This window comes from Galeopterus variegatus, unplaced genomic scaffold, assembly GCF_000696425.1.
Source record: "Galeopterus variegatus unplaced genomic scaffold, G_variegatus-3.0.2 Scaffold4260, whole genome shotgun sequence".
Taxonomy (NCBI): domain Eukaryota; kingdom Metazoa; phylum Chordata; class Mammalia; order Dermoptera; family Cynocephalidae; genus Galeopterus; species Galeopterus variegatus.
This window is the reverse complement of record NW_007730371.1, coordinates 72,527-97,117: the sequence shown is the minus strand read 5'-3', so window position 1 is coordinate 97,117 and position 24,591 is coordinate 72,527. Positions and strand designations below refer to the sequence as shown.

At 36.6% G+C, this 24,591-nt stretch overlaps 1 protein-coding gene and 2 pseudogenes across 1 annotated transcript in view; 2 read left to right on the top strand and 1 right to left on the bottom strand.

Annotated features, from left to right (window-relative positions):
- Positions 1–24,591, bottom strand: part of LOC103602726 (probable ATP-dependent RNA helicase DDX10) — a gene marked incomplete at both ends in the record, with an annotated part of 151,332 nt that overhangs the window by 73,184 nt on the left and 53,557 nt on the right. The window lies entirely within an intron of this gene.
- LOC103602725 lies at positions 5,977–6,511 on the top strand (annotated as a pseudogene).
- LOC103602724 lies at positions 22,956–23,586 on the top strand (annotated as a pseudogene).

Sequence of the window (24,591 nt, the reverse complement as noted above, 5' to 3'; positions counted from 1 at the left end):
CCAGGATGGTTCCCCCATCCACTCAATGTGGATCTTGTTTCCTTGTACCTGAAACTCTCACCTGGGAACCAAAGATAAACCCATGTAATGCAGTAATGGCTCCCACAGAAGAGGCATGCCTGAGTCTGCTCTGAAGCCAAGTATGGCAATCAAGTCTTCCACCTCCAAATGTTTATGTGAACCTAAGAAGACCCTTGGGTAGGCAAAAATGGAATAAAAATTTCTACATTCTAAATCATACTTAATGGTAAAATAATACGTGCATTTCTCCTAAGATGTGGAAAAAAGCAAGAATATTCACTCTTACCACTCTTTATTGCATATCATATATTAGAGGTCCTAACCACTGCAATAAGGCAAGAAAAATGAATAAACCACATACAGATTGAAAGAAGAAAATAAAATGGTCTTTATTCCCAGATAACATGGTTGTTTATGCAGAAAATCCTAAGGAGTCCACCAAAAAATAAATCCTAATAGCACTAACAAGTAAATTTACCTATTTTACAGGATACAAAAATCAAAACACAAACATTAACTGTATTCCAGGTTTGTTGTAGCAACAACAAACAATTTGAAAGTAAATATTTTCCAAGTAACACTGACGTTATCAGAAATCATAAAATACTTAAGAAAGAAATACGAAACTCTAAGACCTTGTTCCAAAACTCCAAAACACTGCTGTCAGAATTGAAACTCTAAAGAAACAAATGAAGAGATACAGCAAGTTCATAAACTGGAAAAGTCAACATTGTTAAGACATCAAATCTCCTCAAACCAATGATATTGCAGTTAAAATCCCAACGTGTTTTTTATACAAACTTACAAGCATCTTCTAAAATTTATATGAAAATCCAGAAGATTTAGCACAGGCAAAACAATAGGCAACAATACTGAGGAAGAATAAAGTTGAAAGGCTCATATTACCTGTTTCCATGACTCACTGTGAACCACAGTAATTAAGGCAGTTAACGATACTGGCAATAAGGATAGACAGAGATCAAATGGACCATAATAGGAAGTGTTAAAATGGACCAAAAAAACAGATAAACTGAGTTTAGGCTTGAGTTAAAGTTATTCATTGGAGGAAGGACAGTCTTGCGGGGAGGACAATCTTGTGAAAAAAATGATCTATAAGAAGTGAAAATCCACATGGAAATAAATACATCTCAATCCTCCCCACCTCACACAACATATTAAAAATTAATTCCAATAGATCATAAAAGCTAGAACTATAAAATTCCTACAAGATAATCAAGTATAGTATGTTAGTGACATCTTGCTATGGGCAAAGCCTTCATAAGGCACAAAAACCACTAGCCAAAAAGAAATTTAAATGATAAACTGGACTCCAAAGTTAAAAATTTCTCAAAAGACAACATAAAAAAAAAAAAGCCACAGACAGAAAATATATGCAATAATATATTTGACAAAGGATTTAACCAGATTCTATCAAGAAAAAAATCCTTTTTTTTTTAAGGGCCAAAAGACTCGAACAGAAACTTTTGCAGAAAATAGGAATGAAAAGATGAAACATGAAAAGATGCTTAACATCACTAGTCATCAGGAGATGCAAATTAAAACCACAATAGGACACCACTAGAATGTCTAAATTAAAAAGACTAATAATACCAAATTTTCGAAAATATATGTAGCATCTGGAACTATCAGATAATTACCAATGTATAAGAACACAACCACTTTGGAATAAGGTTTCACAGTTTTGTTTAAAGCAGAATTTCTCAACCTCAGCACCGCCAATATTTTGGACCAGATACTTGTTTGTTGTGGAGAACTATTCTGTGCATTGTATGATGGTCAGCTGTATCTTTGACCTCCACCTACCCACACTCAGTCAAGATAATCAAAAATGTTTCTAGACATTGCAAATGTTCTTGGGTGGGCTAAATCACCCACAATTGAGAACTACTGCTTTAAAGTTAAACATACATGTACCCAGCAATTCCGTTCCCAGGTGTTTACCCAGACATGAACACGTATTTCCATAAAATATTTGTACATGAATGTCTACACAGTTTTATCCATACTATTCAAAAACTAAAAATAATCAAAACGTCCACCTACAAGTAAACAGATAAACAAATTGTTGTATGCTTGCACAATAAAATATAATGAAGCATTAAAAATGATGTAACTACTGATATTTCCATTAACATGAATGAATTTTAAAAACAGTATGTTGAACATAAGAAATCACACTTAAAAGACTACATGCTATATGATTATATTTATATGACGTTCTTAAATAGGAAAAGCTAAGCTTTGGTGAACGAAATAACAGTGATTGTGTGAGAGGATGTTAGGGAGCTGGACAGGGCACAGAGGAAGTTGTTTAAAATCTCCACCTATGCAGTATGTAAATTATACCTCAAAATGTAAAAAAAAAAAAAAATTCAATTTTTATGATATTGCATTAAAACTACAAATATGCAGACAAGTTGAAAAAGTGACAAAAACAAAAATAGAGCATATAAGTAGCTCTAAAGTCACATTTTTTTTTTGATGTTACAGTTATATATTTAAATTTTAAATAGTCCTTAGGGAGGGAGGTGAGAAAGTCAGTGCATTCTTTGCTACCACCTGCTACATAAGCAAACCAAGATACTCAGGCACTGCTTTCAGATATTGTACTTAACTAAATAGATGCTTCAGTTTTCATAACTCGACACAGATACCAAGGCTTAGCATAAATTCCTTTTTACTCTTTTCAGTTAGCTGGTCACCAATTCCTTAATTAAACAAAGTACCTCACTCGTTTATTTGCTGATACATTCACTCAATTGTCAAATGTACTGTATGCTTCCTTGCAAAGGTCACAGTCTTCATAGATCCATCTGCCAATGTAACCTGTCACATTTTAAAAGTCAGCATGCAGAGCAAAACCAATTTAAGATTATTAACATTTTTCATTTCCATGTAATTTCCCATGACAACTCACCCTTATATGCACCATGTTTCCTTCATTTCACTAATGAGCTAAAGACAGCTTTCACATTTATTTCATTTCTTTCGGAATTGGATGCATTTGGCAATACCAACCATTTAAATGTGCCAATGTCTAACTTTAAATAGGTTTTTTAAATGTTTCACTGTGTTCTCTGCCACTCCTAAAGCTACCTGGTATTGAGTTATTTCAATAAGAGCCCAGACTGGTAAGAAGTTGTAACACATTACCAAAGACCACTATGCTGCCAGCCATCCAGTCATATAAATTGAGGTGTCTTCTGACTCCAGCAAGTTAGAAACTGATCACTGAGTTATTTCAATAAGAGCCCAGACTGGTAAGAAGTTGTAACACATTACCAAAGACCACTATGCCGCCAGCCATCCAGTCATATAAATTGAGGTGTCTTCTGACTCCAGCAAGTTAGAAACTGATCACCAGTAGATGTAGTAACCTCCTAACAGTGAGAAGTATGTGATTTTCACTAGATCAGAGAGGGACCGGATGCCCAAATCCATCCCCAAAGCATACCAGCGAATGGTATGAAATAGCATATTTAACATGCCTATACACATATTTTTCCATAATATAAACTATAAAAAGTAAAGCTCAAAACTTGTGTTCACTGGGGAAAATATACAGAATACAGTGTAAGAAATACTACAGAGGGTTGCTATTGGCACAGAGGGTTGCTATTGGTTGAATGTGTCCTCAAAGTTTTATGTATTAGAAACTTAATCCCCACTCTGACAGTGTTTACAGGATGGTAAATCTTGTGATGGTTATCGAAAGGTGGGGCCTTAAAGAGGTGATTCGATTGTGAAGAATGTGTCCTTGAGAATGGATTGATCCATTCATGGAGTAATGGGCATGGTTCTGATGGCTTAAAAAGGAGAGCAACTGAGAATCTTAGCTCTCTCTCTTGCTCAGCCATTTCATCATGAGGTACGCTGCATTGCTATAGAGACTCACTACCAACAACAAGGTCCTCGCCAGCTGTGTTCCCTGGACTTTGGACTTCCTAGCCTCTAAATTGTAAGAAATAAATTTCATTTCTTCAGACATTGCTCAGTCTCAGGTATTCTGTTATCAGCAATGGAAACAGACTAATACAGGGGTATAGATTTGAATGGGGAAAAAAGGAATGCAAACAACGTTTTCTAATGTAAACAGGTACAGGTTTCAGGGATTTAAGAAAACAGCTGAGGTATAATTCAAGGCCAAAGGCTAAACCAAGGCAGATATTTCCAGTTAAAAATAATGAATTGAGTATACCCACTTTGCTGCCTCCAGCAAGGAATACATTTAAAAACATACAAGAAATAATTTAAATATAAACTCCCAAGGTCCAAGAGAAAGAGAAGACAACAGAAAACAACAGATGTTAACAGTCATATATTGTGTTAAGTGGATGAATAGTAAATAACTCAGCAGTGAAGAAATTACAACCTAAGTGCCTGCACAGGGCGATGCCCACAAGATGCCAGCCTAGCCACACGCCCAATGGACAGATAATTCTCACCTCACCAAGATGCAATAAACCAAGGCAAGATCTATTCTCTCATTACATACAGAACACAGCATCAATTCAATTACTTCACATTTCCTACTGGAAAAAAATAAAAAACAAGCCTGATTTCTCCTTCTGATTGTCAAGTAGCCCCAAGCCAATGGGGGAGAAAAAAAAACTAGTATTATTAAGTACTTTAATTGCTTACACAATAATGGTTTTGCAATACCAGTTTTTCTTGTGGTGGTTTTTCCTAAGAACACCTGCACTCTGTTCACCCACTAAGTGATTTCATGTGTGCGGCTTCTCACCTTTGGTACATTCTTTGTGCATCTCTGGGAACCAGTACTTTCTATCCTTTCTAAGGAAAGCAAGATAGCTTCTTTTTATGTTTTTCTAGGCCAAGTACTCATTTTCACACTAGCAGTTGGCAGGGCTGGATCTCCCTTCTCAGCACTATGGCACATTCCAAAACAATTAAATGAGAATACAAGTTTTTTTTTTAAACATTACTAAGTTTAAAACTACTTTTTATAGGCAACACTAAGATATAAACTAAAGCCCTTACTATATTTTGTCCTCTTCAGTTCTGCTATAAACTAATGCAAACCCTTCAATATCAAAATTTATAAGTATAATTCTGCAATGAATGATAGAAACAGATTCCAGGAAAAGGCTGACAAACAACTAGATAACTAAGTGAAAGGTGCATTTGTGCCTTTGAGTGTGTGTGCATGCACACACGGTGGGAAGCATGGAGGGGAAAGAAAAGGCTCATGGATCTCCTAGACTTAATTTGGTGGAAAAACAGAACCATAAACAAAAAATAAATTTTACAGATTCCAAAAGAGAAACCATGATAGTTAAAGAACGCAGGTAGACCAGCAGACCTCACCAAAAGACAAGTAAAGCACACTAGTAAGTGCTGCTACCTTGATAGGTAAATCTCTAAAAGCAACAGCCAATTATCTTGAGTGAGCAGAAGAGAAAGTTAGGGTTGAGTTTGCTTTCTGTCACTTGTAAGTAAAAGATCTACTCTCTTACTTGTAGATCTCTCTTCAATGATGAGAGAAATCACTCTTACTTGCTCACTTATTCAAGTACCATAAGGTTCGTAATAGTAAATAACAAGTTCTAATTCAACAAATACCATGTACACAAGGCACCCTGCTACACTTTATATCTAAGATGGAAGTGAAAAAGAACATAGTGATTTCAATATCCTGTACTCCACATAGAGTCTCAAAGAAGAAAGTTCTTCATCTTCTATCTGGGTTCTACAACTGGGTCAGGTTCCCCCAGCCACTGGTTCTCAAAGTGTGGTCCACAGACTCCAAATACTCTTTCAAGAAGTCTGCAAGGTCAAAACTTTGTTCATAACAATACTGTTGTTTCACCATATTGACATTATCAGTTATGACACAAAAACAGCACTGGGGTAAAACTGTTGGTACTTCAGCACAGATCAAGACATTGGTGCTCTTTCACCTCAGCCGCCACCATGCCATCTAGACTGAGAAGATCTGGAAACTTAGGGGCCACGTGAGCCACGGCTGCATTGGCAAGCACCAGCAGCATCTGGGAGGCAGGAGTAATGCTGGTGGCATGTATCACCACAGGATCAACTTTAACAAATATCACCTAGGTTACCTTGGGAAAGTTGGTATGAGGCATTACCACTTGAAGAGGAAGCAAAGCCTCTGCTTAACTGTCAACCTTGATAAACTGTGGACCTTGGTCAGTGAACAGACACAGGGAAATGCTGTCAGAAACAAGACTGGAGCGGCTCCAATCTCTGATGAGATGTGATCAGGCTACTGCAAAGTTCTGGAAAGCTCCCAAAGCAGCCTGTCATCACAAAGGCCAAATTCTTCAGCAGAGAAGCTGAGGAGAAGATTTGGGGGGAAGGGAAGGTCTCTGTGCAAAGTTCTGGAAAGCTCCCAAAGCAGCCTGTCATCACGAAGGCCAAATTCTTCAGCAGAGAAGCTGAGGAGAAGATTTGGGGGGAAGGGAAGGTCTCTGTCCCAGTGGTTTGAAGCCACATGGAGAGAGGTTCATTAAAAGCTAACAAATGCTTTTTTAAAAACAAAAACAAAGACATTGACAAACTGTACTCATCAGGTATTCTCTACCATCACATGGTTGTAATAAAAGATGCCAGTCTCACTTTAAAATGCCCTCCATAAACCAGTAAAAACTGATCATTAAATCTTAACCCTTGAGTATAAGTATTAGTTTTCTGAGGCTGCCATAACAAATTAATGCAAACTTCATGGCTTTTCAACAGACATTTATTCTCTGACTTCTGGAGGCCAGTAGTCCAAACTCAAGGCCTATTAGCAAGGCCACACACCCTCCAATGGCTGCAAGGGGAGAATCCATTCCTTCCCTCTTTGTTTTTGGTGGCTCCAGGCATTCCTTGGCTTGTAGACATGTCACTCCGATCTCTGCCTCCATGATCACACTGACTCTTCCTCTTCTGTGTCTTCTCTCCTTCTGTCTCTGTGTATCTTCCACCCCATCAGGACACTTGTCATTGGATTTAGAGCCCACCTGAATAACCCTAAATGATCGCATCTCAAGATCTTTATTATATCTGCAAAGAACCTTTGTCCAATTAAGGTAACACTGGCAGGTTCCAGGGCTTAGGATATGGACATATCTTCTGTGAGACTGCTATTCAGCCTGCTACAAGACTTTTTAATACCCCATGTGGCCAAATGGCAAGTATTCATAAAGCACTTCTGTTGCACAGTGAAATATAACAGTCATCTTGAGGAAAAGCACTTGTGAGATTGAGTTGCAAACTGAACTAGACTCTTTTTAAGTGGGCACCACTTTTACTCACAAGAACAACTGACAAACCACAGTAACAAAAAAAAAAAAAAAAAAAAAAAAACAAGAGCAGCCCTGAAAGCTAGAAGCTGGTCTGGTATCAGCTAGCAGAGTCCTGATGTTGCTAAGACCTGACCCTCACAGCTAAGCCTTGATATTCTCCTGTTAAACAGAACATCAACATCAGACTAGGACACTGACCACGATGGACCAAGACAAAAACAAAAATAAAAACATCAACACTCCCCAAACCACAAGATGACTAAACATCCTCCTTTCCTAGCTAATAAGAGTGACCACAATTCCTTCACCAATTAAAGCTTTAGCCTCCATTTATTCCTTCCTCCTTTAATGAGATTTATTAAGAAAACCAGTAAAAGAATCACCCCAATTACCCCACAGCATCTAATCCAGGGTACAGCCCTCTTCTTTTAACCCTCCACTGAATCATCTAACATAAATCCAAGTCCTATAGTAAGTCCTGTCTAATAAATTCTTATTGAGATGCCCCACGGTTCTTCATCGTGTGCATTCTCCCTTGCCACCACAAGTAATTAACCCAACTTGTTCAACCACAGGTGTATTAGTCCGTTTTGTGTTGCTTATAACAAAGTACATGGAACTGGGAAATTTATGAAGAAAATGAAATTTATTTGCTTACGGTTTCTGAGGCTGGGAATTCCAAAGTCCACCTGATGGTGGTGACAGTGACCCAGGGGTCTCACATAGCAAGATGGTTGAAGCAGAGAGAGCAAGACAGACTTCTCCTCTTCTTTTAAAGCCCCCAGAACCACGCCCTTGACCTCCATTTTTAATCCATTCACTATGGCATGGTCCTACAATCCAATCACCTATTTAAGGCTCCACCTTTCAATTACCATAATAGGATTTCCCACCCTCTTTAACAGTCACAGTGGGGGCTAAGATTCTAATACCTAAAACTCGGGGGACACAATTTAAACTTCAGTGAGTTTGGGGGAGGACATAATTCAGTCCACTACAGGTGTGTTCCTGGTATCTGGCAGGAGGGCACTGACAATGGTTTTGAGCCTTGGTCATTTGCAGACATCTCCTCAAAAATGCACAAAGTGAGCTTATTACTTCAAAGAAAACTGACAGTATTTATTGCCAATGATAAAATTCAAGCTTTAAGAGCAAATTTGATTGTGGGAAATTTGTGTCTACTGAGCACTGGATAGCTTCCCAATACTTAAAGATTTTTCTAATGAGACCATTGGTGATAATAAATGTGGTTTTGATACTATAAAATGAAATAGGTCAGTATTTGGAAGATCTGCATAACTCGGAGAATATTTTCCAAATAAACAAAACATGAGGTTAAAAAATACAGTTAAAAGGCCTTTTTGGAATATAAGACAGACCAATGGACTTGACTATAACAAAGAACAAAAGGTTCATTGATGTGGTTTCAGAATCTATATGAAGCTATCACTGGTTGAGTTCTGGTGTGCTATCAAAGAAGAATGTACACATCTGAGAGGGATATTAACACATTCCTCCCTTTCCAACTATAAATCTGTGTAAGGCCACACTTTCTTAATATCCTTCAAAGGAATATATTGCAACAGATTAAACTCAGAAAATATTATTATAATCCAACTGTTTTCAACTCTATTCAGCAGATGTTAAAGAGATTTGTATGGTTAACAATATATGATGGTGTTATTTTTCTCACTAATTTTTATTTTAGAAGACAATTATTTTTCATAAAAAACTATTTTAAGTTAGCAAGCAGCATTTGCTATTATTTTAAATTAATAAATATTGTAAAAAAAAATTCAGTGTCAAGGGAGTTTATATTCCCAAGAAATTTAGATAATTATTTTTTTGAGTATCTACCTCATAATTCTATTAAGTTTAGCATTTACTAAAAACATAAGAAATCAAAGCTATGAGAAAAAAATGAGACCTTTTTTTTAGGGCAGACTAAAAAACGCACTAAATATAACCCATTGAAATGAAAAATCAGCACAGAAATTTAAACATCAATGGTTGGGTTAAAAACACAAATTAGGTACACAAAAAGATGGCAGAGGTGAACTGTAAGATAAATCTGAGGAAATAAACAAAAAGGCAGCACAGAAAATATGAAAAGGAGATTACAAAATATGAACAAAACAAAGAGGCAACATATATCAAATTGGAGTTTAAATACAGAAAACAATGTTGAGAATTTTCTAGCACTGGTGAAAAAGACGAATCTTCAGGTTCAGGAAGTACAAGTACAATCACTGAATAGTCAGACAAAATTTTAAATACAATCAGAAAGACAAATCACTACAAACACTGACAATTAGACTAACACCAGCTGTAGCATGTGCTGGAAGACAGTGGGATAATAGATCAAAGACAACTGTCACACCCAATGACTCTAACACTTGTGAGTAAAACAAAAACATTTTCAGACACAAAAAGATTTACTACTAACATACCCTTCCCTCACTGAAAGAACTACTAAAAAATGGTATTTTAAGAAGAAAACTAACTCCAAAAGGAAAATATGGGTCACAAGAAAGACTTGAGCAAATAAGTAAACATGTTGCTGTAGTTTTAAATAATAAGCACTGCTGTCTGAGGGGGAGGGAGTGATCTTTATTCACTTTCCCAACTAAATTGGAGGTAGGAGAAAATGTGAAACTAAAATACTGAAAATGGTAACATTTGAGTTGGGAAAGTGTTCCAAGGGTCTCATACTGTACAAGAGCAAGGTAGAAATATTAGTTCACTTTTGACTTAATTATGTCCAGTATGCTTTTATAACATGGATAACCACAAAATTTGGATGTTTAAGATAACCAAGCACACACAACAAATTAAAATACACTGCTGTATGCAGAAAACCAACAAATAAGTACAGATACTGATACAAACCCCTTGTGTTTCACTAACCCCCACTCTTACACCTTTATATTATATGTAACATTTTTATACTTTTATATTATATATAACAACATATGAGAAAAGAGTGACAGTGTCAACGCAACTAATATTAGAAAAGTTTAGTATTTGTTCTCTCAAGATAAATATATAAATACAAAATCTAGTATTTTCTTTCTTGTATGCCAAAGGATCATCCTGCTCTTTGGAAACCACAGGTACACATACATAACCAGAACTGTATAGGCAGTTTCCCAGATGAAACAACCCTTAACGTAATAAATCATGAGTTAATTAGGCCAAGAAGGAGCTAAGTGAAGGGCATTCCAAACAGACATAACAGCATGAGTAAAGGCTAAAAGGATAAAACAGCTTGATCTGTGAAGGAAACTAAAAAGTTTGAAATTTGCAGTTTTGAACTGCTAGGACATAAAGCAGATCTCTCCGGCATTCACCCCCAAAAACTAAGAGGTGACATCCTTATATCCACTCTCAGTAAAAACGCTGCCAGTGGATCTCAGTGAAGCAGCCTAATCTTTTCTACCCTTCTCTTCTCATAGTAATCAATGCCCCATACTCATTACATGTTATCAAGTCTCAGATGCCTGAATATATTTGCCTAAATTGGAAAGTAGACAGGGTTTTATTGTGTGGCCCCAAAGGAACATGAAATCTGACTTCCACTTTCTTGGAGAAAATGAATTTCCTTAGCACAAATGCACTTTTATACTGCCTTTTCTCAGAGTGCATCTCAGTATAAAACAAGTAATCGTGACACTGACTTCCAATAAGCAGTAAAATAATCCCACAGATGAATTATTTACTGGCAGCTGAAATCATATGAAGATACCAAAGACTACTGGTGATATATATGATGAGGTCCATATAGCTTAGTGCTCAATCTTGCTTCCTCTTTGTCTCTCCAATATGACAGCTGAAACAGCTGGCGCCCCAAAAGTAGAAGAGTCCCTTGTCTCAACAACTACTTAAAAGACAGTAAGGTAGCACCTATTACTTAAGAAAAGGCTCTCAAAGTAATTACATTTTCCACGCCCTTGAAGTCAACTTGAAGCTTTTAATCATCAAGCAACTCAAGTCCTGATGGTTGCACAACAGCCTAGCCAGTTAATTACTTGCTACCAACCCTGTGTAACAATATTTATCTATTCATTCACACAGTCATTCAAAGACTCAGTGAGCATTAACTATGTACCAGGCACTGGTGCAGGATATACTGTGATGAAAAAAGATGTTCCTGCCTCATATGACATAGCACTTCCCCAGTTTATTACAATGTAATCTCAAGAACCATGACATTCATTAAACTACAGTTCCTTCCGTACTATTATGTTTAAAATTCTGAGGAACATAAATAAGATTCACAAGTTAATACAAGTTTGCTGCAAATCTAAATAGTTGGGATGAGAAAACAAACACATCTTACACAGTAGTTGCTCCATAAATGTATGTTAATATCCATTATCATAAAAGAGATCTAAACGATAAGCTAGTTTACAATGGTATTCAAGCCTGAGTCCTCTAAGTCACACGTGTAAAGAGCTACTTTTAAATAAATGACTATGTACTTGAACGAAGAAAAGAATTTTTAAAACCCTATACTACCTTATTCTCATAATGACAGTTTCAGAAGAGACATTACAAAGGAAGAATCAGAAATATGTAATATTGGATGTATGGTACAAGAATTGTATAATTATGTATCAATTTGCTTTTCCTGAGGAAAACTCTTGGCTTCTATGAGTGATATAAAGGCAAACAAAAGAGTTCTGCCTTCATAAGTTTATATAGTGGAGGAGAAAGAGGGTATAAAAAGGAAAATATAGAAACAAAGGAAAATATAATTAGAGCTGTAAATGTAGAAGCCTATGTATTATTACATGGGGAAAATATCCAATTCAAAATCATCGTTAAAAGTAATATAGCATGAACTAAATTTAAATAAGGCTTTGCTGAAGCAGGAATACAACTGTGGATCACTCTGGTCATTCAATTTTGTAGGCACCTACAATTCAATGCTTCAACAAATAAAGGAGAAACTATTTAAATTTCCTTCAAATATGTCCAAATTCATGAACAATATAAGGTTCTATACAAGAACACCTAACCTAATCTTCCACTTCGTTTAATACCTTCTCACTTCACCAAGTAATGTACAAAGCACACAGTGAGCAATTAAATGATTGCTGAATTGCAGCACTGGCTTAATAGAAAATCTCATTTATTTAGACACAGATCAAAAAATCATTTTGTGATGCTCGCATGATAAAAAGTGCATGAACAAATGTCAAACATCATGGTTAGCAATGTATCTTTGCAATGCAGAAGTATACTGACATGTATTAGATACAGAATAACTCTTGGATTTAATATGAGCTTCTCAAATCACTCAAACTGCAGTCAAAATATTTCATTTCATTTCAGCAGCTGAAGTGAAACTAAGGCTACAAATATTTTTCTGGTACACATTTAAAGACAGAGCACCTAATTTACTTAAAAACTAATAGTATCTTGTCATCTAGTCCTAAGTAATTTTTCTGAAAGAGCTGTAAGTAATCTTCTAAAACTATAGTACATGAAACCTGAATATTAATATTTTTTCTTACTCCTATTCAAATACTATGATTAATTTTATATATGTTTAAGAATTCAAGGGAGGGACAGAATGGGGATTTAGGATAAACTAAAGCAGCCTACTTTTTAAATTCAGTCCTGCTACCACTGTTGTGATACTTCCATCAATTTTAAGCAAATAATAGACTGTTATATTTGTTCCCTCAGAGTCAGGGTAAAAACCCATCTCGGGGAACTGGCAGAGTATTATTACTGTGGTTTCTTCCCCCTCTGTTTCAGGTCTATAAAGAAATTTTGTTTCTTCAGTATGTTATTTAATTTGAACGTCCATTCAAATCTTTCATGAAAGTTAATATCTTAACAAAAGCAAATACATTTTAAATTGCAATCCATGTAAATTTGTTCTCATTTCAAACCTACATTTCTTATACAAGAGAACATACTTTTTAAAGAGGCTTTTTATTTCAAAGTTTTAATTTTATAGTGTAATTTATACTAGAATAACTATAGATGACAATTCAAAAGTCATTTTACTACTGTTTTTTTATGACCACAGTTTTCAAATCATTATAGATTAAGAGAAAGTCAAGGAAGGTAAGGCTAGGAAATACATTCTGTGCCACACTTCATTCCATTTCAAATTAGATTTTTTATTTATGCTCATGGTGTCAGGGTAGCTTTTTGTTCTTATTAAGCTCTGTTTTGTTAGTTTGCCCTTTGAAAGTCTTCCTAATTTACGATGTCTATTTGCAAACACAGTGAAATTGATTGTTAGAGAACTTCTATTTTTTAAAAGCAAGCTTGGAATGCTACTTTTCCCTTCCCTCCTACAAAATTAACAACCCCTGTAACCATCTCTTTCACTCTTCACCTTATGTTCTACTTGGCTAAACCAAAAATTCACCAGAAGAGATGATATTCCTTGATGTTGTGTTTGATGATTCCATGTTAGGAAGCTTTAAAAAATAAGATTGAAGGAGGAAAACTCATTTTGCTACTAATTTAACACAACATCTACTGCCCTTCAAAGGCAATTCTCAAACATGAGTCTGGGGTTGTTATGAAGGTGCAGTAAAATACAAAGAGACTTTCCATTCAAATATCTATTGGAGGTCTTAATGTTTTATCTTCAAAATAAAAATGGGCTGTTTCTACAACTCTCATAATTTTCACTTTTTGCTTTTCATTTGGCCAATAAAATAATGAAAGCTCCATATCTGGAATAATCAACCTTTAGCAATCTGTATTTTCTGCAAATTACTTGAGACCTGTTAAAACACAGCATATTCCCTTTGAATAACAGCTATTCTTACATAAATTTTTAAACCTGAACTGTTTAATGCTGTATTACCAGGTTCAGACTGTTTATTGGGAATAGAAACCTTTTGCTTTTTACTATACATACAATGAGCCAAATAAAGTATTTTTTCTGTCCAACTTACTCCCCAATTAAAATAGAACCTACCATCTAATGATTCACAATTCAATATAAAGGTCCAGTTAAGAAAGTCCACTCCTTTCACCAAATGGTTTTAGTTATATCACAGCACAACTATAAAACACTTCAAAAATATGCTTTCTAGCTCATTTTTAAAAAAATCCCAATAAATTAAATATTGGAAAATGCATGGTGCTCACAGATACGGTGAATCCTTAATACATATGCATTCGGAAGTATTAAGTATTCTCCACATCTCTATAACCGCAGATCTCCCATCTGGCAATTTAATTATTTAGTCTTATTTGTTATTAACACATTGTTTCTAGCAATAGAATGCCCTCTAGATACTTTCTTTTTAAAAACGTTTGTTACGGGCCGGCCCGGTGGCACACTGGAGAGTGCGCCGCTTGGGAGCGCGGCGGCGCTCCCGCCAAGGGTTCGGATCCCATGTGGAGATGGTTCCCGCTCACTGGCTGAGCACGGTGCGGGCGCAACACCGAGGGTTGCGATCCCGTTGCCGGTCCCCGGTACGGGCGTGACACTGAGGGTTGCGATCCCGTTACCGGTCAGTAAAAAAAAAAAAGACAAAAAGGAAAAAAAAAAAATGTTTGTTGCTACGGAGTCTCCTAAAACCAAGAGGAGAGAAACTAAGTAAAAATAAGCTTAAGTGAGGACACTCTTCAGAAAGGCCTATGAAATTAAGACATTCTCCCCCATTACAGGAGCTATTAACTTTTCGATACTACTGCTACAGCACACAGTTTGACCTGGCTGCAATGGAACTGAAACCCGAAGAACAAACAGCACAAGCCCCCTCTCTGCTAACTGAGCACCTAATTCTAGCAAGGACATCCAGGTTCCACTCTGCATGGAGGCATGTACTTATAGTGAAGTCTGCTCAAGAATCAATGAGAACAGGGGGGATAAACAAGATAAAAGAGAAGAGGATCCGTGTGTTCCATGGTCACTTTGTGACTACAGTTTCTTTGAGGCATGATACAGAAACTCAAAGACACTCTGACTAAAGGGAATCAGACGATTCCATATGCAAGGAAAGAAAGCCAGCAGAACCTACTGTCAACATTTTAAGAAATGCATAAAACGATGTTGTTCTAAAAAGGGAAGAAGTACTCACTGTCAGCAAAGTAGACAAGTGTTCTCCATGGGGATGTGTAAGAAAAATATTATATGACATGAAGGTAGAAATGAACACAATTTTTATACACATGCATAAAACTTTGAGATCAGTGATCTAGACATTACCCTTGCTTTCCCCTAACTTTAATCAGAATCATTTACTTAGCTCCAATAAGATCTGCCTTTCCCATACAATGAGACCAGGATAAAGATGTTTTGAGAACCTCTGTCTCATAGGACCTTCCATTTAGTATCAAGTTTCCCTTTAGTCTAGAAGATCTAGAAGATAAACTCTCAGTTGACTAGTAAGGTGACCCCCGCTTTCAAGAACTTCTTCCTAGGCCTTTAACCTCATTCCCTAGTTTTTAAAACTGGGTTCCTGATCTGTATTGATAATGCCAAATTCCCAGTGATAGCAGCAATGGAAAAGGATCTATTTATCATCCTGTAATCCCTGGTTTTCATGCTTGCTTGTTTTCACAAGCAAAACATAAATGAACCACACAGTATACCTGATAGCACAACCATCCTAAATGGGAAAGAAACTCAAGGAGGAATAACTACCCATTGCTTCAAATATGTTACCAAAATAGGGCCAGCTGATATATTTCCACCTCAGTAGTACACATCTGTTCTGTCAACATGGTATATGAGAATTTCACTCAATAACAAGTGAGCCAAATAGAACTCTAAGTAGTGATAATATCCCAACACATCAGAATTTTAGAACAAGGAAGGGAGTTAAGAGATCTAGTCCAAGCTCCTCCTGTTGGCTATCAGAGAAAGACAGAAATTAAAAGTTTAGAAAAATAAATAGCTATTTGACCAAGATCCAATGAATAGTTTATGGGCTGGCACTGGTCAGCAAATTATACTTGGAGAAGTACATCTTTAGAACAAAACAGACACTACTTTAGGGATGACTAGTTTCTCCATCTTGCTACCAAAAATGTTCTGAGAGTAACTGTCAAAAGCAGAACATGCAACACATCTAATGTATCACCTGGATTTGTTGATCTGGCAATCCTATTCAGAAAGTGAAAGGAGGTAGATTTAAAGTGAATAACCCACACTAGTTCCTAGTGTTCATTCTTTTCTTTTTTAACTCTACGTTGCTCACATCTAATAAGTTCTAGAACTTTCAAAGATCAGGCTAGCTTACCAGTTCATTCCCAGAATCTACCTTTATAACTTGAAAAAAAGGAAATCACTAAATGTCTTTCTTCTAACTTCCAGCACTTCTTCAGAAATCTCCAAATATTATTCACTGACTTCATTAACATTTCCACAATTCTCTTTAGAAGCCAAGCATATAATTCTATGATGCCAAAATTAACTCTTCATTGTTTTAGGGAGGGGTACAGAGAGAAGTGGGTGGTACTAAGGAGGGGGAAAAATTTTTTTTAGAAATCTATGTTTGGCTTATATCTAGAAAGTTGAAAGTTCCTGGAATAATGCATCAATCCAAATGCTTTAAATAAAGGTTAGTTCAGTTAAAATTCGTTAAGAGCTTACTACGTATTAACTACAGAGTCACTGAGAACTAATAACTGTCATTTTGACATACTTGAACCCCTTTAAAAGGAAAGTCATAAAGACTCACTGTTTGTTTGACAACTTCTTACAAAGGTTATTGAAGAATAAAATGCCCACAGACTTCACACTGTTAAAGTCCCTTGAATTAAACAAATTATTAGGATTGATTTTTATTACATGCTAGGTAAGTACTTTTTCTATTACCATAGCACTTACAATAGATGTCCGCAGGGAAATGTTTTTAATGTACAAAATGTCCCTTTCTGTAACTTTGGCTGAATACATCAAATATTTAAAATAAGGTCAAGTTGTTCGCTCTCTAGCAGAACCTTTGTTATGCCCACTATAAAGTGATTATGGCAAATCAGGAGGGATTTGGGACAGGGAGTTAAGGAAAGGTTACCTCTGACTCATACCTGGTAGGCTATAATATTAATGGTCTCAACATTTAAGAGATTTAGTAAACGAGTCAGATTCAGTAAATGAACTTTTATCCATGTATACTACCGTGATAGCCAAAAGAGTAAATGAACCTTTATCCATGTATACTACTGTGATAGCCAAAAGCATTGTTGGTTGTGACTTGTCTATAATTCTTCATTTAAATATATGCAGGCCTTCATTCTTTTAAAAAATTTTAAAAATCAGAAACAGCAAGTTCAATCCAAAAGAAGGATTACTGTTCCAATCCAACTGCCAGAATTGAGCCTGAGAGGTCCTAGTGAACAGTAAACATCAATCATACTCATTTTTAATGAGAGTAATGTCAAACTTCAATTTTTCTTACTTATATTTCTGTAGGAAATATTATATAAATTTACCTAATGATTTATTACAAGTTATTCCCTATTTTCCATTTTCAGTACATCTCCCATGGCAGTAATAGATTGTGCTTCCTAATAATGTATATTGCAGACAATTTGAGTATATAACTCTCCATGTTACCAGCAAACTTCACTTCTTACAAGATACTTCCTGTATCTGATGGCCCTTTCTTATTCTTTCCCTAAATGACAGAGGCCGAAAGATAAGTAACTTAGAGCAGAAACACCACCTCTAGGGCTGCTGAAATGTCCTACAAGGAAAACAGATCTGAATTTATACTTGACCCCTACTCTATATTCCTTATCTCTTAATACAGTGATCTATCCATGTTTTCCTGAGTGCCCCAGATAACAAAGGAACTCTAATCAGTAATCACTGAGAACACCACAATGATAGGGAAATACAAGGGGTCTTCAAAAAGTTCATGGAAAGATTTGTATTATCTTTTAACTCCGTTTTTCCACGAACTTTTTGAAGTACCCTCATAGACTCACTAAGCCAGAGATTAACAGGATTTTGAACCAAGGAAATTTTATACTAGAGGAGATTCAAAGTCCAAAAGGTCTTTTAAAAGTTAACACTAACAACCATTTAGAAAGTCCAGAATCAAAGAAGACCACAAGTATGACTTCAGTCCCAATATAGTTACTGCCATGCAAAATGAACTGTCTCAGGAATCACAAAAAAATTGAGAGAAGAGCTGATTTAGACTCCTGTTCTCCAAAAGGAAAGAGAAAAACATAAGTACATAATAAAATTATTTTGATAACAGAACTAAAACGAAGTCAGGCTTCCTGTACAACCCTCCCTGCTTTGAGTACTCAGAGTTGAAAAGAGGTCCACTGGCTCACTGGATCTCATTCTTAATGGATGCTCATACTGTTGCCACATTAGGGAAAAAGAAAGCAGAAAACCAACCAGGTCCTTGGAGGTCATATCACACTCTATGATAAAAGCTATCTGACGTGATGAGAGTTTGAAAATCGTTTACATTTTGTACCTTGTATTTGTATCATTTTTCTTTTAATATAGGCTATGGTAAAGTACTATACAGAGCTAGGTTTCGTTACACAGCTAGAATTCCAATAACATGTGCTTAGTGACTTCTACTCCCCCAAATTTTTCATATCACTTCGATGAAGATTCAGATAAATAGACCTGCCAATCAGAGAAAGAATATGTGGCAAAGGCTAAAATCAATCTTAAAACTCCTTATTGAGAGCAACATAAACGGTTGTCCCATTCCTTAACTCTAGTGCTTCTGTTTTAACAGGTCACTTGTCTGTAAGTTGATGAGATACAAATAGAGTAAGGTAATCATCTTTCCTATTACAGGCCCTGAATCCCCTAATTTTTTTTTAATAAGTAAACAATGCTATGTTGTATTTTAATGAAAACATGTCTTAAATCAATATGATCTCATACTTGACCAAATAAAAACATGATCAAATTTCATTTATACTTGCTACATTAAAAACACAGTATCAAGAAAGATGTTTACAAACTGATGAGACTCCTAAGCTGCCCAAATAAACTTACCACCTGTAATTCTAAAAGATCAATGTGATAACATCCTCAGATGAACTAATATAAGACCATGTGAGAACCTGAACAAGTTGGGAGTCTTAAAATATATTAAATGTAGTAATCATTAAAAATATAAGGAGTGGCAAAAAAATTTAATATTTCCATATCTTTCCGACTCCCCCTTAGTCCACCCATAGCCACCCTACCTCATCACACACATCAAATCCACCAAGGAATCTAGGAAGCTATGCCAAATTCCTGTACAGTTATATTTTGTGAAGTCAAAGAACCTATCTTTGTCAAAATTCAATCCAATATACAAAATAATTCTTAAACTTAATGATAAGAAAAACCAACTCACATACATGACAGAGAAAACACTAACAAAAAGGAAAAGATAAAAGTGAAAATTCCAAATCCAATCACAGAAAACAAGAAAGAAAAGAATTGGTAGGAGTACCCACCATTCACATACAATCCATCTCTAACTCTTACAGCAGGAGGTTATCTTTTTCTGGCATGGATGAACACAAGACAATTTCTAAAAACATATCAAAAGTTTCTTTCACAACACAAGACAATTTCTAAAAACATATCAAAAGTTTCTTTCACAAATTCAACAACACAATGAAAGGGGCTAAGAAAAACATATTCTACACAAAAATATCTTCTTCGGCACAGCACGGATTCCCAGAAAATTCCCTCTTTAGTTGGTAATTTTGTAATAAGACTAATATTCCTGAGGAGGATGATATCCCTAGGATGATACCTAGGGGAGGCATCATCTCAAAACCTAGGAGAGCATCATTTTACTGTTACATCCTAATCTGAGCTATTGGATTAAAGGAATTCATAGAAAGTCCAGGTCATGACATATTACCCATTAAGAAAGTGATGGAGAGTGATGATACACAAAACCAAATTGTGCCTACTTCAGCATTTGTCTAATTTGGAGTCCTCAAAGCCCTGGGACAGATGTAGTCTCAAGAAATCTCAAGGGTTTCTTATAAGAACTTCAGTGACAATCTAAAAACCTTTATTTATATTCTGGGTCAACTGGATGACTATTTTATAACCTAATCTACCACATGAGTTCAGTAGAGTATTGAAAACTGCACTGATACCAGCAACACTCCTCAAATTGCATGAGCAAAGGCTAGTTAAGTTCAAGTACAATAGGAGCACTGAATCATCACACAACCCAATGGAGAACCAACATGACAAACAAGAAAAAGTATCCCATAAAATGGATGCTATATATTGGAAGTTCATTTGTTTCTAGCTTTGTTATTTTGTTTTGGTTTTATAGGTGTATGAGATATAAGTATAAGGAACTTAAGTATAGTTTTATATTAAAAATTATATTATAATCAAATAATTTAAGAAAATAACTTCAATAGCATCTAAGAAATAAATGAGTTATTGAATTATCCATCTTAATTACTTTTATTAACTATTCTAACACCAACTTCCAGTAGTGCAGAACCTAGAGCTGAAATAATGAATTGTACTATAAAAGCACTACTACAGCTACTATGCTTATTAATATCGATTTTTTTAAAAAGCATTTAACAAGCAATATTTCCTATTTTCCTTTTGGCCAGCATAAAGGCAGCTTAGAAACACACTTATAACTTAACTAGAACAACTGAGTGGGACTTTTGTCAGTCCCTGTGGTAGGCAGAAAAATGACCCCCAAAGATGTCCACATGTGAATCCCCACATACTATAAATGTTAGGTTACACAGCCAAAGGGAATTAAGGTTGTTAATCAGCTAACCTTAAAGTAAGGAGATTATCCTGTATTACCCAGGTGAGCCCAATGTAATCACAAGGATCCTTAAAAGTGGAAAAGGAAGGCAGAAGAGGAGGTCAGAGTGGTGTAATGTGAAAAGAACTTGACCCTTGACTCACTGTTGCTGGGTTTGATGATAGAGAAATAGGCCAGTGTGGGTGGCCTCCGGAAGCTGAAAAGGACAAGGAAAGGAATTCACACCTAGAGCCTCCAGAAAGGAGCACATTGCTGATGACCCCTGGCCTTTACCCCACTGAGACCCATTTAAGAATTCTGACCCACAGAACTGTAAGATAATAAATTTGTGTTCATTACAAACTTGTACTAAGTTTGTAGTAATGTATTATAGCAGCCACAGAAAACTAATACAATTTGTTGGGAAAAAATAGGAAAATGTCAGGGCCCCTCCAATGTTCAGAGTCTTGCCGAGCATGTGCTGTAAATGTCCTCAGGTGTTCCTTGTTACTGCTTAATGTAAGTTGTGTATAGGCACCCAGGTGTTCAGGTGTTCCTTGTTACTGCTGTTCCTTATTACTGCTTAATGTAAGTTGTGTATAGGCACCCAGGTGTCCAGGGCTGTGGACTTAAGTATAAAAGACTAACAGCTCTGATACACAGTGCTTCTCAGAACTCTCAGAGAAGCCACTAGTTCAGTTGCTCCTAGATCTGATTAAAACCCATTCATTTTTCTATACCCACGGCTCTCAGAACCTTTTTTTTCTATTACCTAGCTCACAGACCTGCATGTAGAGGGTTTGTAATCCAATCTGGGCAACAGACCCAAGGGGTCTGTAACCCCTAGCTGTACAGAATTCCTCTATCATTCCATTTTCCCCATGCTACACATCCCTTGTCCTAACATTTTACAGAATCCAGAAATTCCATTTACACTTATTTTACTATCTGATATGTATTTCCTATGAGACTGAGAGGGTATACATCTTAAAAATAAATGATACTAGCATTGTCGAACATCCTGAATACCCACTGGGCATGAACCTCAACTAGGTGTTGAGAATGCAAAAAGTATAATCAGTAGATTCATCCTTCACTTACTACTATAAACCTGGGTTTCTGCCAGATGGTACATATTTTCTTCTAGGGTCATTTGAAAAGACTGAGCAGGAGGATTAATGGTTAGGAGGACCAAGAACAGTAAATATTTTGATGTCACTATGGAGTAAAAAGGAGGCAGAAATAACATGGCTTAGCTTATGTGGTTAGCTTGTGCACCAGGCTGCACAAACACGGGGAAGTTGGACAGTCAAATTAATTCTGGTTTAAAGTTTGCCAGGTAAATGGATAGAAAGACAAGAATGCATTGGCAGTAAAGGTATCACTAAGAACAAAACTAAACTTAAAAAAATAAGGTGAAGAGATCATGAAGCAGATAGTTAAAGGCAATAAAGGCAGCTGAGGCTGATAAATGCTAAGTACATGAACCAATGATCAGGGAAAAACCAAAAAACAAGTAGAGGGAGAATAATCAATTATAAAAACCAAAAGGTTGAGAAATTAGGGTCAGAAAGAATGACAGTTTCCAAGAGGGCAACTAACAAGTGGTTCTGGAAGAAAGTAAAGGATCCAAGAGTTTGATTTCAAGAAATAGGTCGGAGCAAAGACTTTATGAATAAGACCCCAAAAGCACAAGCAACAAAATAAAAAATAAATAAATGGGGTTATATCAAACTAAAAAGCGTCTGCACAGCAAAGGAAACAATCAACAGAGTGAAAAGACAACCTTTTGGTTGAAATGGGAGAAAATACTTGCAAACTATATATCTGACAAGGGATTAATATCCAGAATACACAAAGCATTCAAACTACTACAGAGTAAAAAAACAAATAACCCAATTTAAAAATGGGCAAAGGCTTTCCCAGGTGGCCGCCGAAGATGGCTGAGGGGCAGGTCCTGGTACTCGATGGCCCAGGCCGTCTCCTTGGCCACCTGGCCACCATCGTGGCCAACCAGGTACTGCTGGGCCGGAAGGTGGTGGTGATGCGCTGTGAGGGCATCAACATTTCGGGCAATTTCTACAGAAACAAGTTAAAGTACCTGGCCTTTCTCCGCAAGCAGATTAACACCAGCCCGCCCGTGGCCCCTACCACTTCTGGGGCCCCAGCCGCAACTTTTGGACGTGCGAGGCGTGCTGCCCCACAAGACACAAGACAAAGCAAAGCCAGATTGCCTTGGACCGCCTCAAGGTATTTGATGGGATCCCACCACCCTATGACAAGAAAAAGCGAATGGTGGTTTCTGCTGCCCTCAAGGTTGTGCGGCTGAAGCCTACAAGAAAGTTTGCCTTCCTGGGACGCTTGGCTCATGAGGTTGGCTAGAAGTACTAGGCAGTAACAGCTACCCTGGAGGAGAAGAGGAAGGAAAAGGCCACCGAAAGAAAAAACAGCTCATGAGGCTACGGAAACAGGCCGAAAAGAATGTGGAGAAGAAAATTGACAAATACACAGAGGTCCTCAAGACCCTCGGACTCCTGGTGTGAGCCCAATAAAGACTGTTTATTCCTCAAGCTTGGCCTGCCCTACCCTTCCTCCATCACCTCCCTGGGATGTGGGGGACCCAGGGGCAGCTGTCCAGGTGCCACAGGCAGCGTGGGACTTAGGGAGCTAGGGACAAAGAAGGGGCCTTAGGCACTGCTCCTGTTTAAGAAGTCCATTCTGTAAGTTCAGTTTCAGTATTCACAGAAGTGAGCTGGAACACTTAATTGGAGAAGAGCTCTACATGGTAGATGAGACATTTGTTTAAACCTCCACATGGTTAAGTACTACACTCTGCAGCTGTTAGAATGTGAGAAAAGCCTTGTGGGGATGGTGTGAACCTAGTGTTGTACAAAGGGTATTTATACATGCACAGACTGGGAAGATATGCAGCCAAGGGGTTATAGGCATTGCACTTTCTCCTTCCCTGTATTTTGTGATCAAAATAAATTATTTTTAAATAAATAAATAAAAATGGACAAAGTTGCTGAACAGACATTTTTCTAAGGATGACATACAAATGGCCAGCAGGTACTTGAAAAAAATCCTCAGTATCACTAATCATCAGGAAAATGCGAAATAAAACCACATTGAGATATCACCTCACCCCAGTTAGACTGGCTATAATCAAAAAGACTAAGAATAACAAATGCCTAAATGTGCAGTGTATCTTGAATTACTCCCCTTCATCTCATATTCTTAATGCTACCACTAATTTTGACTCTTACCCACCTTCTTTCTATTTCGTTTCCAAGTATTTTCAATCACTTATACCTTTCAATAGGAACGTTTTAAATATGCACCCAATATATACTTTTATTTATAATAAAAGATGAATATGTGTGGGTATATATAAAATCAAATACAGGTTGGGTATCCCTTATCCTAAACGCTTGGGGCCAGAAGGGTTTTGGATTTTGAATTTTTCTGGATTTTGGAGTATCTGCAGGATACATACCAGTTGAGCATTCCTAACCTGGAAATCTGAAATGCGCCAGTGAGCACTTCCTTTGCTCTCAAAAAGTTTTGAGTTTTGG